The sequence below is a fragment of the Melopsittacus undulatus genome, chromosome 1, assembly GCF_012275295.1.
Source record: "Melopsittacus undulatus isolate bMelUnd1 chromosome 1, bMelUnd1.mat.Z, whole genome shotgun sequence".
NCBI lineage: Eukaryota > Metazoa > Chordata > Aves > Psittaciformes > Psittaculidae > Melopsittacus > Melopsittacus undulatus.
The window spans coordinates 145710418-145725349 of record NC_047527.1 but is presented as its reverse complement, the minus strand read 5'-3'; the positions used below and the strand labels follow the sequence as shown (position 1 = coordinate 145725349).

General features: G+C 41.6%; 1 protein-coding gene across 1 annotated transcript in view; it reads right to left on the bottom strand.

The window, feature by feature from the left end:
• HECW1 (HECT, C2 and WW domain containing E3 ubiquitin protein ligase 1) overlaps nucleotides 1-14932 on the bottom strand; it is a 248112-nt gene that overhangs the window by 105785 nt on the left and 127395 nt on the right. The window lies entirely within an intron of this gene.

The following is a 14932-nucleotide window of genomic DNA, read 5'->3' as shown; positions in this document are numbered from 1 at the left end:
TAAAGTCATTAAATACGACAGGAGGGGAAAGGGATGTCAACTAAATGCAGGAGTGCTGTCACTGCAGACACATCATTAACTATAGTGTGCATAATGATACAATTCTTGCAGCTCTTAACAAATCACATTTTATCAGCAAGAGAGGTGTTTTCTGTTACATGTGTCAGTTTTGATGGAAATCAGTGTAGAATTCATTTCAAACACTTCAGTCAACCCTGGGAAACCATTCCGTGGAACAGAGCAAGGCAACACAGAGGCTCATACCTCATGGTACACACACCAACCACATCGTCCTCATTGGGTACCCATACAGAAGATAAGTGACTCCCATCCCATTACAACCTTCATGTTCCCTGTTCCCCAGACTCCTCCCCTTGCCTTAGCTCCCCTGCAGGTATCTTCTGCAGAAAACATCTGCCCCTCATCCCCACAGGAACATTCCTGACCTTTGCCAGGCAAACAGCTCATCCCTTCTTTCTTCACCTCTGCATGCAGCCCCTACACTCACTTGTCTGCAACTGTATGAGTGCAGATGGGCAAAGAGAGGAGAGCAGAGCTGGGCTGTTGCTGGAAGCCCAGCAACAAAGCTACCCTTCCAGCAGCATTTCTCACTCTGCTCTTCCCTTTCTTCTGGTAGCAGGAACAAAACTTTCTTTGTCAGCATCCTTTGGGCTAAGTAGAAGCAGGTCTGATACAGGGCACCTCCTTGGACCATGCCCCTTAACCAGTTGGTAAGAGAAGAACAGGAGACCTAACTTTTCCCCTCCCATCTTGGGGCAGGCTGTGCTACCAGTCTACAGAGACACAAAGGATGACTGCTGAAAACAGAAGTCAACTCTGACCCCTCGGGAAGTGGGAAGAGTTTGGCCACTGGTTTTGTGGCATTAATATTTTATCCTCTTCTGCTGCAGTAGCATTATACATCCCTGAACTGCAGGACACTGAAGCAACCTGTGCTGATCCCCCATCAGTGATGCACCACTCACAATAGAAAGTGAGGATGTCATGACACAGAATGGGCAGTTTCCACCTTCATTCTTCACCCTCAAAGGCACAGCTGAAAAACAAACATGCAAACCTGGAGCATCCTCCAGGGGTAAAAGTTCTAAAATCAAGAGCACCTGGACTTCCTAATCAAGAAGCTATTTAAAATTGTGAAAGGAAGCAGCCAACAAAAATGTGAAAGGATTAACCAGAAAATAAAAGGAAAAGAGAAAAATAGAAAAGGCAAGTCTATATAGAAGAAGAGCAGAAAACAAAGAAAGGAGTGGTGCAGGATTCTATAGGGAAAGCAAGCAATTAATAGTATCATAGAATGGTTTGGGTTGGAAAGGACCATAAGAGGATTTAGTTCCAATCTCCTGCCACAGGCAGGGACACCTCACACTTAGACCAAGTTGCTTCAAGCTCAACGTGGCCTTGAACACTGCCAGGGATAGCTTCTCTGGGCAACCTGTGCCAGTGCCTCACCACCCGCACAGGGAAGAATTCCTTCCTTGTATCTAACCTAAATCTCCCCTGTTTAAGTTTAAACCCATTATCCCTTGCCCTATCACTAATCCCTGATGAAGAACCCCTTTCCAGCATCCTTGTAGGCCTCCATCAGATATCAGAAGGCTGCTGTGAGGTCTCCATACAGCCTTGAAACAACAGTTCTTCTGTAAGCTATACAATGCTCCTCGTCCCTTCAGACACATTTAAAAAACTCCCAAACAAACACCAAAAGCCCCCCCCAAACCTCAACAATGATCAGTACAGCTTTGTTGCACCTCAACCTGAGGGCAGCAGCTTTCAAACCTCTGTGCTCATGAAGATAAGTTAGATCCTTTGGAGAAAAAAAGAGAAATAAATAGATTGCTATAAAAAACAGGGTTTCCTGACAACTACTGGCATTTCCAGACTTTTCCAGTATTAGGCTTAACTATTCCCATAGAGCTGAATCACCTCTGTGGTAACCCTCAAACACTTCACCTCTGGAATCACAGTCCTAGTACAGTTATACTCTGCTAGACAAAAGATCATAAATGTGTTGGCACCTGAAATATAATACATTATATATTTTGTGAACTAAACCTTAACAATTTCCTGGGATTAGTTCAGCAGTATGAGCAATGGTGGTGGTCCTCTGCTAACAATATCAATATATGGTGTAATCAATATGGTTTATACTTATGTTCACCACAAAGTTCTACTGGATTCCATAAAGGCAAAAAGGGTCTCAGTGTATAAAAATCAGGCCTGTTGACTTAGAAAGGAAACTGTCTAAGAACAATTTAGTTGCTTTCCATCAGGTTTTGTAGATGTAAGAATGTAAGCCTGTCTTTAAACTGCAGATATTTACATTGGAGACATTTAGTGACCCAGTTTCATGTGGATTCGGCAGCACTAGCTGCCAAGTTGGACTTAATGATCTTAAAGGTCTTTTCCAACCTAAATGATTCTATAATTCTATTCTGTGATTCTGTGATATTAAGCAGGGAGGAGCTGCATGCTTTCAGTCTGGATGGAAACGTGCTTGTCTGAGAACCCAGCTAGCTAGCTGGGAAAAAAACTCAACATTTAAAGGAAGTGGAAAAGGTTTCTCAAGATATTTAAGGATTAAGTGAACAAAGAGTTCAAAATTCTATTGAAGAATATTCTTACATACATCTGCTGATATACTGACCTATATCAACGTCCCCACTTGAACCCCCTTTGTCCTTAATCTTTTTCATACAAGTAATAATTAGAGCAAAAATGATTTAGAAAAGTATGTAATATTATATAACTGTATTCCATCAGCAAAACAACATTAAGGGAACAGGATTATCCTGTTGAGCTCTCAGAAACCAGGAAATGTAAACCTCAAATATAACTCTGAAGCATTAAGATTGTCTCTTGATGAATATAAATTGCAATGCTGATTTCTTTTTTTAGCTGTCCCTGGTCATGACCTTTTCACAATGTAACATTACAGATGCATTTTTGGATCACCTGGGTTTTGTGAGAAGCAAAGACAATCTAGGATATATTTGAGATTCAGATAAAACATAAACCTAAAAGCTGAATCATCAACATTAAAAACGGGAAATGCATGGTGGAAAGCAATAAACATCCAAAATGTCCTCTAATTCACACACTATAACTGGGTGCACTCTCACGTCACAGTCAGCCCTGCAGTCGTATCTGCTGATTTTATATAGGTTATCTGAGGGTATGAGTGATTTCAGGACAGATTTTAAATACTGATTGCTTGTATAAATGGTTGTGCATTGTGAAATTACAACAACGTTCTTCTCTCCCACTATCTTCCTCCTGTTCTCCCTTCTTCCCAGGACAAAGGAAAGCAGGCAAGGAAACAAAAGAAATGCTCCAAGAAAAGTGAGTTATTTTTCTCCTTTACACTGGCTGCTGGAAAATCCTTGGTTACCAAAAATCCAATCAGGACTGAAGTTCCTCTTACAGTGCGTCAAAGCTTTGTAAAATTATACTTTGCTTTTGCACAGCACTGATATATTCAGGTAATTTCTCATCTGTGTGTCCTCAACATTTCTCTTTCATCTGTACATCAGGCTGCAGCTCTGACTATAACACAGTGCAAGCTTGCCCCGTGCATCAAGGACCCCCAGAGACCCCAGATATATCTCAAATCTCCTTTGCAAAAAACCTACAGATTTTATTCAACTGTAATAACTTACTTCCTATCATAGCCCAAAGAAGCTGTCCAAAACATCATGCTTTATAGCTAAATAGGTCATTTAAAATGGCCAGGTAAAGAAACACAATCTAAATGACAATCAAATTGTATCCAGCTTATATTTGAGCAACGATTTACCCAGGCTTTGAGAGAAATACCCACTGAACAGGCAGGAAGATCTCTATTACTTCAGAGGATCTGGCTTTCAGATTACCATGATCTACACCCATAGACTGAAAAAAACACAGCCACACCTTTTTAAGCCTCTCTCCCTGCTGGTGAAGCTTCTTCTTCCCTTTTCACTTGGCAGCATGTCTGAGACACAGCAGCAGATACTGTTACACAAAACACCATCTTCAAGAAGTAAGATTAGCCTCTGACATCCTAACATTGCTTTAGAAGTCACTGATCTCTTACAACATCACAGGTATTTTAAAAACAAGCCCCAAACCAGTAATTCCACTGTATTTACCAATCTTCCTGATTGTCCTATTTTCATATCATCACAGAAGTATCTCAAGAGGTTTACAAAACAAGTTCTTTTATCTGCCCCAGCTCCATCTGCTTATTTTGCTGTGTTCATGGTAAGCTCTTAAAAGAGTTCATTGCTTCAAATAAACAGTGAGTTCGTGTTTTTCCTTGTACACCTTTTAGAATACATTCAACTTCTTTGGAAGGCTTATCCACACTGCTATCCCTCAGCTAGTATCTGCATTCCTACCTCAGCATGAGTAATTTCTTCTTTATTCAAAGCTAATGACCGTGATTTAATATGCTGATTTTCCTGGATGGACATGTCAGTCAGAAACCTGGTCATTGCCTTCTTCAGCATGACTAATACTTGCTCATAAATCCTCTCTCTAATTTGTCTCATCAGCTAAGAGGAATTAATAGCAGATTAAAGACTATGACAACAACTTCTATTCATGAATTTCTAACCCTTTCAGAAAATGTTAATTCTTATCATATATCTGAGAGATAACACCTTGCCACCCAAACCTGAGATGAATCATAAGGATGTCCAAAAGCAATGCTATGCAACAAAGCTGAACAAGATAGGAAAAAAAAAGATAATCTGAAATTGGAGGTACTAAAGCTGGATCACAGTGACACAGATTAGAATCTGACCAATTAGAATGAATGAATTAACTCAGCTAGTCTTCAACAAGTTACAGTGTGATTTCAATGACTACCAGTACACAGGCTTCTTGTCTCGATGAAAGTGCAACATCCTCCCAGAAACACCGCACTGGTATTACTTTCTGAGTGATGGAGACCAACAGATACGCCAGTTGGTACATATCATCCCAACTGATTTCAATTTCTTAGCTAATTAACACTGTTCAGGCTTCAAAAGTCTTCTACCCCAGGTACATTTCTACACAAAACCACATGGTTATCATTCACACTCAAAATTTCTTCTTCATTCCTATAATCTTATATGAACATACAAAGAACTTCCTTAACTTGTGAGTATTGGAGGATAGCAAGAGCTCCTGAAAATACTTTCTTACACCTTCAAGAAAACCTTCATTTTCCATTAAAAATCATGCAAGAGAAGATGCAGATCAAAATCACACATCTTGGACCCAATGATCTTAAAGGTCTTTTCCAACCTAAACGATCTTAGACCAGGTTGCTCCAAGCCCCATCCAACCTGACCTTGAACACTGTCAGGGATGGGGCAGCCACAGCTTCTCTGGGTACCCTGTGCCAGCAGCTCAGCACCCACACAGGGAAGAATTCCTTCCTAACATCTAATCTCAATCTCCCCTCTGTCAGGTTAATGTCACCCCCCCTTGTCCTGTCACTACATGCACTTGTAAAAAGTTCCTCTCGAGATTTGTTGTAGCCCCGTTAGGTATTTGAAGGGTGTTTTAAGGTCTCTCCAGAGCCTTCTCTTCTCCAGGCTGAACAATTCCAGCTCCCTCAGTCTGCCTCCAGAGCAGAGGTGCTCCTATATTGATACATATGCTTTTAAAGCACCTTAGAAGAACTTCAGGAAAATGAAACAGGGTGAAGCTATAAGCAATTCTAACTGGGAGATCAAGAGTTTACCATCTCTGTCTTCACTAATCCTAATTAATGAAGATTAATTAATTTAATAATTAAGATTAATTAATTAATCAAGAAAATTGAACAACAGTAAATTCAAACTTGACGAAAGCAGACTTTTTTTATTTCTAGACCTAATTAAAAGGGAACATAATAACTTGTGACCCCTAATTTCTGGGGAAACAGAAAGTGTGCAATTGATACGCCCAAAATGATTTCCCTGCTACAATGACTTCCAGTCATCAAGCACCCCACTTGCAACAGAGGCACAGGTTTTACCAACAGCTAGTACCCTAAGCCTGTCCAGTGTACACCAAGAAAGGGCACTTGATGAAAATGTCATGGCAGTAAAGCCATGATGTGGATAAGCAGTCCTGGAAATGTAATGGAGCAAAGAAAACCAAACCCTCGCCCTTTTCTCTTTATGTTTCATCAGGTGGTTCTGGAGACATATCCATTTTGACCTAGAGGATTTCATGCCCATGTACTGCGGGATTCTTGTAGCTTCCATGGTCATGGGTGTTGGACCAGCTGGATCCTGGAGAGATTCACCCTGGCAGCATTCTTGTTCCTTTTTTTCCTGATCGAAAGGTGCATATTTTAAATGCAAGGTTGTGACAAGAAAAAATGGTGCTTTCACTAAGTAACAGTCAAACACACACGAGAAATGGCTAATACACAATGTTCTCTCTCTTTAACCTATTGTCAGGCCTCCAAAGCACCCAGTGAGACCTAGATCAATGTGTACAAAACTGGCAGTAACAAATCAAACTGATAAACGTGGGGGAAATGGTAGAAATCATCTATTTTGTAAAACAACACCAAAGCAAATCTTTTTGCAGCTTCTGCACTGATACATGCTAGAAAGGTCTGTCATGTAGCCACATAAACTACCTCTAGTAACTTAGCTGATCTTTACCCACAATCAGATTCATGCCCTATCACTGCAGGTAATTCTTGGGAGGAAGCAGGAGGTACTTCATTCAGAAGTCTATCATCACCTTCACCTCTGAAGTGCACTCCACAATGCACTTCCTTCCTTCAATAAAATTACAATATTTCCCTCAGACCCACTATATAATTTCAGGAATTGCACTGGTTTTCAGGAATCTGATGCAGAAGGGAGTATGTAAGAATGCCAAAGGCAAAAGCATACATGATTATACTACTGCAGTGTGCTGAACAGTTGCTGATCTTCCCATAATTTACTAAACTACAGAAGGGAGTAACACGATGTGCAGACTATTAGTATGGCTATTATGTGGCCATAACAAGAGACATTCAGAAAGTAAGTGCCTGGGAAATACCAGACATGTATTGAACCCATTAACAAATAAATGGCTTGTGTAATGATCTTCTTGGTGTTGCTGAAATAAAATCACTCCAGTTCCCATCTGTCATGCTTTTTATTTCTTCTCTTCAAGTCTGTGCTGCACTGCAAGCCTGCTAATTTAACCATTCTAAGTCTGCATTTAGAAGTTCATACAGCACCAGATGCCCAGTAAGGTTAAATCTGACCCAAGCTTTTCTTTGAAACAACACGTGCAAAGAAACTAGGGCAACGATGACAAGACCAAAATGTGCATGTGATCTGCAAAGTGAAGAGCAGGCTGCAGCCAGTGATGTCTAGGGATGGCTCAGCAATCCTGCAATTAATGCTGCTTAATTAGAGTCCATGAGAGGGTAAGAAGTTGACAACATGGGCAAGAGATGGCCTTAACCCTGGTCTTTTGTTCTGTTCCTACTCAGCTTTTCTAACTGCACATTTGGTCTATACACCCGTAGGAAAAAGTCTGATGGATGAACACTTAAAGAATTATTTTGCTTAATAATTTAACAGATGCCAGCTTTTTCTTATGACATTTCTCCCTTGTTTAAATCCATTTCAGCTATGCCTACAGTAGTGCATTATACGTGAAGCTACTAAAAGAAGACAAAGTCAGGATGGCTGCGACTTCCACTTCAGGTCACTCATGGTCCACCCTTCATTCCACTGAGCAGGACAGGCGCTCCTGCCACCCACCCATGCTTTTCTCTGCTTCAAGTGCCCAGTACAATGCCAGGGATACATTTGATATATAATGCTAGCTCTTTCATGCTGTAGTATATTACATGGATTCACTGCAAGATGCAAAAGGGCACCGGCTGTCAATGCATGAGCAGTATGTGCAGAGTCACTGCTGGACACAGTGTTCTATGTTGAGTGCTCCAAAGTGCTACAAACACGTGTTGGATGTTCTCCTTGGTGACAAATACTATGTTTGAGAGAAGTGCTGTGCTGGGCCATGCCCAGCCACTGCCCTGCATCACACTCACTCCATACACGTAGCTCTTTTCCTTGCTCTCCTACATGTGCAGTCTTTGGAAGTATGTGAAGAAATGTGTGAATAATATGAATAAGTGTGTGAAATATGGAGGCGATTTACTGCAAAAACAAAAGCACAGAAGACAGGCTGAGAGAGCTGGGCTTGTTCAGCCTGGAGAAGAGAAGGCTCCAGGGAGACCTTAGAGCAGCTCCAGTGCCTAAAGGGGCCAAAAGAAGTATGGAGGGCCTACTAGGGCCTGTAGGGGGATGGACAAGGGGCAATGGCTTTAGAGAGGAGATTTAGATTAGACATTAAGAAGAAGTTCTTCCCTGTGAGGGTGCTGAGGCGCTGACACAGGGTGCCCAGAGAAGCTGTGGCTGCCCCATCCCTGGCAGTGTTCAAGGCCAGGTTGGACAGGGCTTGGAGCAGCCTGGTCTAGTGGAAGGTGTCCCTGCCCGTGGCAGGGGGTTGGAACTGGATGAGCTTTGTAAAGGTCCCTTCCAACCCAAACCAGTCTGGGATTCTGTGATTTTGGGTGCATTTCTTGCATGAAGTGTTTTCCAATCCATTCTGATTTTTAGCATCGTGACTAATTCTAGGTGCTTGTATCTGAAATTTCATTATGACAATCAAATACACCATACCTCTGTCTTTCATACAGATGGATCAATAAATCATGAAGACTGAAAAATCTGGTACCATTTAAATATGCAAACAGCTGTGTGCTGGAAAGCAAAGACATTCCTCCTGCGTCACAACAATAAAAAAGAACATACCTACATGCTGAGTTACGGGCTGCTGCTCAGGAAATCAGTGCTGATGCTCACAAAGAAAATTGTACCTTCCCTGCTCAATTTGTTCATGTTAGATAATAAATTCTGAGCACTTACCTCCTGTAAGTGGTGTAAATATATGAATGGGTGGTGATAGGATTTTGAGCCACACTGAGCTGAAAAAGAATAGATACCGAAACAGGGAGAAAAAGCCAACAGGAGCACAGAACTGCATCATTTGTCACTGTGGCTATTGACGTATCTGAAATCTGTCATAATGAAAACCCTGTCTGAAGTGACTCTACGAGTGCTTGTTCTGTTCCATCCTGAGAGATTCTGCCAGTTTGGAAGAAAATCTTTAAACATTTCCAGTAAAGTCAGTGGGGTTTCAGCACATGCTCCACTCCTTTACTGAACCAAGGCTGTAACATCCCATATTACTCGGCTGCACTCAGAAGCCTTCAGTGCAAATAAGTTTTCTTAATATTTAAAGACAATCTCTTGCCAACCATCCCTATTTAAAATGTTAGCAGAGGAAATAAAAGGAAGGAAACGGTTATTATTTATAACACGGTGACTATAGTTATGCTGCAGTCAGAGCCCAATTACGCTTTCCTGGTTACGCTTTCCGACTCCACTAATTCATATAAATGGAGTGCTTGCTACACGACAGGGTAATTGCAGTGTAAATACAATAGTCTTCGTGTAACTAGATAGTGCAAAAGCGCCCACGTTACTGAGGTGGCAATAAGAAATAATTTGGACATGTCATTAACCTTCCAACTCTTTTGCTCAGCGCTAATTAGGATATAGAAAAGCATAACCAAAAACGTCATTGCACTGAACTAAGGGCTCAACTCTGCAACTATTATGAGCCTGCTCATGTGAGTAACTATGTTTGAACATAACTGAGTAGCACCAAATCAGGCTGTAAAACACTACCATGGCTTCATAATGGAGCAAAACAAAGTGAAAAAATGAATGACATTTTCTTTGGCTGTACTGTGTGCTGAAGGTTGTGCTCACACTAAAAATCATTTCCTTGTAGATGGAGGGGAAGAGGGAGGAAACTCTGCCTGGAAACCTTCATTTCCTCCCAATGTATGTTAGCTGTAGCTTGTGTAATGGCTTATCTATGCACTCAGCTCATACTGCCATCTCAGATTAAGGCTTTAGTTAATACTATAATATACAGTGTTAGAAACAGTAGAGTATTGATGAAAATCCTTCTCTATCACCCCTAATCATTTCCTTGCTCTCTTTTTCAACTTCACCTATCTATAACACTTCAAAACAAGCGTACAGTGAGTGTACACAGGACGTTGTAACATGAAAGTGCTCATGTTTCCTATGCACATAGTAAAATCTTTGCAGTTCCCTAAGAGGTATTACTACACTTCTTTCTTCTACCTCTGATGAGCTTACTGTGAGCTGTTGCGCTTCCTTAACTCCAGACACAATAACGTTCTTTTCTACACAAGTGACTAAATTGCTTCTTGCATGCCTACAGAAAAGCAGTGTTTTCTGTAAATGCAGAACTTGCTGTTAAAATACTGAAGCAACTCCCCAGGCCATGTAAGAGTTTCTTTAAATTCAAAGCCTTATGTTCTCATGTTATACTCTCATATATTCTCATATACTCTCGTATATTCTCATGTCTTGCTGTTAGCCTGCACTGGTGGCTGTGTATGAGCACATAAGGCAAGTGGGATGTGGGCAGCATTGTTGCTGTTGTGAAAGCAGCACAATTTAGTTTTCAGGAGAAAACTAATAACGGGCGGATATTTCTCATAGGTCAGAAACCTACACAGATAGGGTTCAGCTACTTTTCTTTCAGACTTATTCACCTCAAATGGTTAATCAGTAGAATCTACTTTCTTTCAGCAGCTGTTTCTTAGCATACATATTTTCTGTTAGATGTCCTCTACATTGGAAAGCAAATGTACCCTGTCAGAGAGCACTCTGTATTTGACTATTTGACTACTGGAGTCTACACTTTCTTCCAGTTGAGTATTTCCAGTCATCTCCCCTGTCATTTTGCCTCCACTTTTTAATTCTTGAATGACTCCCTCTTCTTTGCTGGTAACAGGGATGGGTAGAATACAGGTGTTACTAACAATGCTACTGGTTACCTTGCATTCAAAGGCAGCTGTAAGCTGGGGGAGCTGTGGCTACTTCTTATGTTAAGATAAGGAAACGAGATTCTCTTGCTTACTCCTGACAAATACCCCATCACCTACACCTACAGCACACCCACAGCTTGCAGAAAACTGCTACTTCCCTCCCAGAAAATGCTGAGTCCCTCAAGGTACACCACTTACACTTGTTAAAGATGTACCTGCCTTGCATTCTTTGTCATGATTAATTGCAGCAGCCTATGTTGTGTTTTCCATAAACTTTTCTCTTTTTTTTAACCTCAACTGCTGAACAGTGCAGAAGCTACTGGAAGTTTCTGCTCCCTCTTCATCCTCTGTTTCTTGAAGTACAATTATTCTTACACTCTCAAATCAGACTGTTAGATTTACTAGACAGCCCCAGAAACACTGTTTTAAAACTTACCTATCGCAGAATAAGTCATGAAGGGAAAAAGAACACACACAGCTGAGATTTTTAAATCTGGACTTTGGAAAGAATGACAGACACAGCTGCCTGTACATCCACACTCTCATAAAATCCTGTCTTGCAGCACACACATGGAAACGAGGCAGAATGCTGCATTATCAAACACTCCTCAGCAGCCCATGCTCTGACGTGACAGCACATAATGCAAATATTTACAGCAGGAAGTCCTCAAGAATGATCAGTCACCACCAAATGGCAGCAGCTTATCAAGCAGTTATTCCTGCTGTGGGAAACCCAGCTGAGGCAGCATTTCCACACAAACACAAGGCAGAGAAGGTCTCTTTCAATAATTAGCTCCAATTTACATAGCTTTCCCCACGATGCTAAGTGTATTTGACAAGTGCCATCATGATCTATGAGACAGGAACTGTGGCACGAAAGCTCTAGAGGTTCGATCAGCCGCAGTTCTTTGCATGTAACATACAGCAAGTGAATGCTCCCAGTTTAGTGGAGACATTTGTCCTGAGGGTAAAACATTGATTCTCCACTTACTGTCTTTAATTGTGATGTATCCAATTTATCTTTCTAGGCTATAAACTCTAAGGGAAAAAGGTTCTTTTTCATTCTGTATGCTGTTCTCGTGCCAGCTTTATTTTACTGCAAAAGAGCCACATTCGTGTTAAACCACTTTCACACTAGCAAGGTAACATTTTCCTATTGCTAGAATTAATTGCTGCAACTTACATTGTTTTTCTATGACATCTGATGTAAAGATGAACTGGTGGTGACATTATGAATGAATGAAGAGCAACAAATAGAGGAACGCTCTGGATGTTGTAAATACGCTCTTTTCTACTGAGAAAACAGTTTGCTCATCCGTATCATGGTAACGTTTCTGCTTTAGTAGTATAAACTGCTGTGCATATGCTTCACTGCTTTCAGTGTGCCACTAGTCCAGAGAAAGAAAAACCATCCAGAATGTTTCTTTATTCCGGAATTGCAGGTGCTTTGTTTTACTGCCATTACCCCTAGGCCTATCCACTGCCCCAGCTCCCATTTATGCTTCTGCCACATATAAATTGGCCAAAGTGCACAGCCCTTCATTCCCAGATATTCAAGCCTGACGATTCACAGAGGATAAAATGTGACAGGACTTTTCACCAACAAACGAACTGCAGGGCATCCTCATCAGCAGGCAAGGCAGCTTTAATAACTGGGTTACAGCATGAGGAGATAAACTCAAATGGAGCAGAACATTCATAATACAAAAAAACGCGAGACACTACTCAGCCTGAAGCACCATTGGTGCTGTAAAAGACATCCAACTAACACAGCAACTTCTACTTCCCTTTGGAAGCAGGATTCTTTTCCATTTCAACTGCAGCAAACCGCAGCCAGACAGTGAAGGGTGGGGGTTTTGTTGTGTTTTTTGAACTGTGGTGTTAGGATACTGGTGGTTACTGGTGTAGACAGACAGGACATGCACCAAGCAGACTATGCGCCAGCTGCTGCCCATGCTGCGGGAGATGCCACATGCCCGGGGGCTGGGACATAACCCACCTGGGTGGCTCTGGCATCAGTTGCAGATGCGTCTGTGCTCACAGTGCAAACACTGTCCCCAGAAGGTCACCTGTCCCCAAATGCTGCTTCTCAAAGGACATCTGCGTTGGATCTTTGTCCCAAGCTGTGCCAAATGAAAAGGTTTGCTTGTGTCAAATACACAAAGCCAAAGACTGTCTGCCTGCTGACAGTCTAAGCTTCAGGGGAAATTTGTGATGCTGTCACTACAGTGGAAAAACTCCCTTTGATTGAGGGCAAGCAGCTTTTTGAAAAATTCAGCCCCTGTATCCATAGCAGGATCCCTATTGAGATTTCCTCCCTGCACAGCTGTTGTTTCTAACACACTAAGGTCCCAGAGCCACTGCTAAAACTCCTACTGACTGTGAAAGATGGTAAATTTCTAAGCACAGACCACAGGCTTCCCCCTTCCAGCAGAAAGGATGCTCAAGAACCTGCTGCAGGATCTGAAGAAGGCTTCCTCTGATCAGAGCCCTTCTCTGCACCCAAGCCACAGCAGTCAGAGGACCACAGCTTTTGGTGGTAGTGTGAGACATGCCATGCCTGGGGCAGTGTTCAGAATCACTGGAGCAATGAGAATAACTGAGGAGTTTGATGCATCCAATTTGATCACGAAGGGCCCTGTGTGTCAAATCTCACTAGGGTGAGAAGTCTCAGGGACCTCAGATGAGCACATCTGTCGTGGCCCTTAACTGATCACACAGAGAAAGAGGTGTAAATAAAACAAACTACCATTTCCCTGCCCAGTTGTGCTCATATTATGATTCAAGACACAGGATAAAAAGAGATGAGGCTGCCCACTCAGTACACTCCACTGTGGGGCCACTCCAAAGGGATGGAGAGGGACCCTTGTCCTTTCCCAGGTAAGGAAAGCTGTGCTTTTACAGTCTGGCTGATGATGCATAAGCAGAGCAAAGTACAAACCAGAATATCTACTTTTAGAATGCTATTTCCAAGGATTTGGCCTTCAAATGGAAAACCGTTATCTGATACCACAATCATGTTTTTTATTCTTCAGTCATGTACACTATACTCAGTTGAAGGTCAGAATAGGTGGTTTTCATCTGATCTTCACAAAGACCATGAGTAATGCATGAAGACTTTCTTTTAAACACAAATCCTTCTCAGCTGAAAGTCTGAATGGTTGCTTTATTTACATATATATATATATATATATATATGTATTTATAAGCCTCAACAGAAGAACTTGGAGAGATGACCTATTTGCACATTACAAAGGCACAGGTCCCCAGACATTCTTCTATTAACTTAAAACGTATTGCTGATAGTTATTAACAAAAAAGTAACCCTTCCATACTAGACCTGAAAAATTTGCTTAATTGGTTCAAGCTTAGGTCTAAGACATGGCTGTGAATCATGCAAAAATACTGTTCTAAACTCTCAGCCTACTGGTATTTGTTGCCTTGGTTGGCTGGTTTACCTTTCACAGAAGACTAGGATTACATCAGCAACATACTATTCCCCCAAAGTGATGATAACTGGGAAATGAACAACAAGTCCGAAGTCAACAAGACACTACTCACTACAGGCTAAAAAGAACTTTACAGCGCCTCACAGTAAAGATATCAAAAGCCACACCATGTTTCTCTGAAGACAGCTGAAGGAAACTCTCCAGGCTCTGAAACTGGTGAATGGCTTCACAATGATCACATCAGAAAGGCACACTGAGACATGAACACCTTTTATTCCTATAAGACGTGCTATCAGACTCTACCCAGCATCCAGTTTGCAGCTATTGTGTGTATCAAAGAAAGGTGAAGAGAAACCACCAGATAAGACAATTCTTTCTTGAACCCATCTTCCAGAGTAAACATCCAAATTAGTTCTATTCTAATGCAGGTTGGATTTAAAACTCAGCTCATGCAGATCTCTGCCAAGACAAGCCTGGCAGGCAGTGAAACACTGTCAGCAAGGCCAGACAAGCTTTGGAAGTCAGCAAGTCTCTCTGCAGGCTTGAGTGA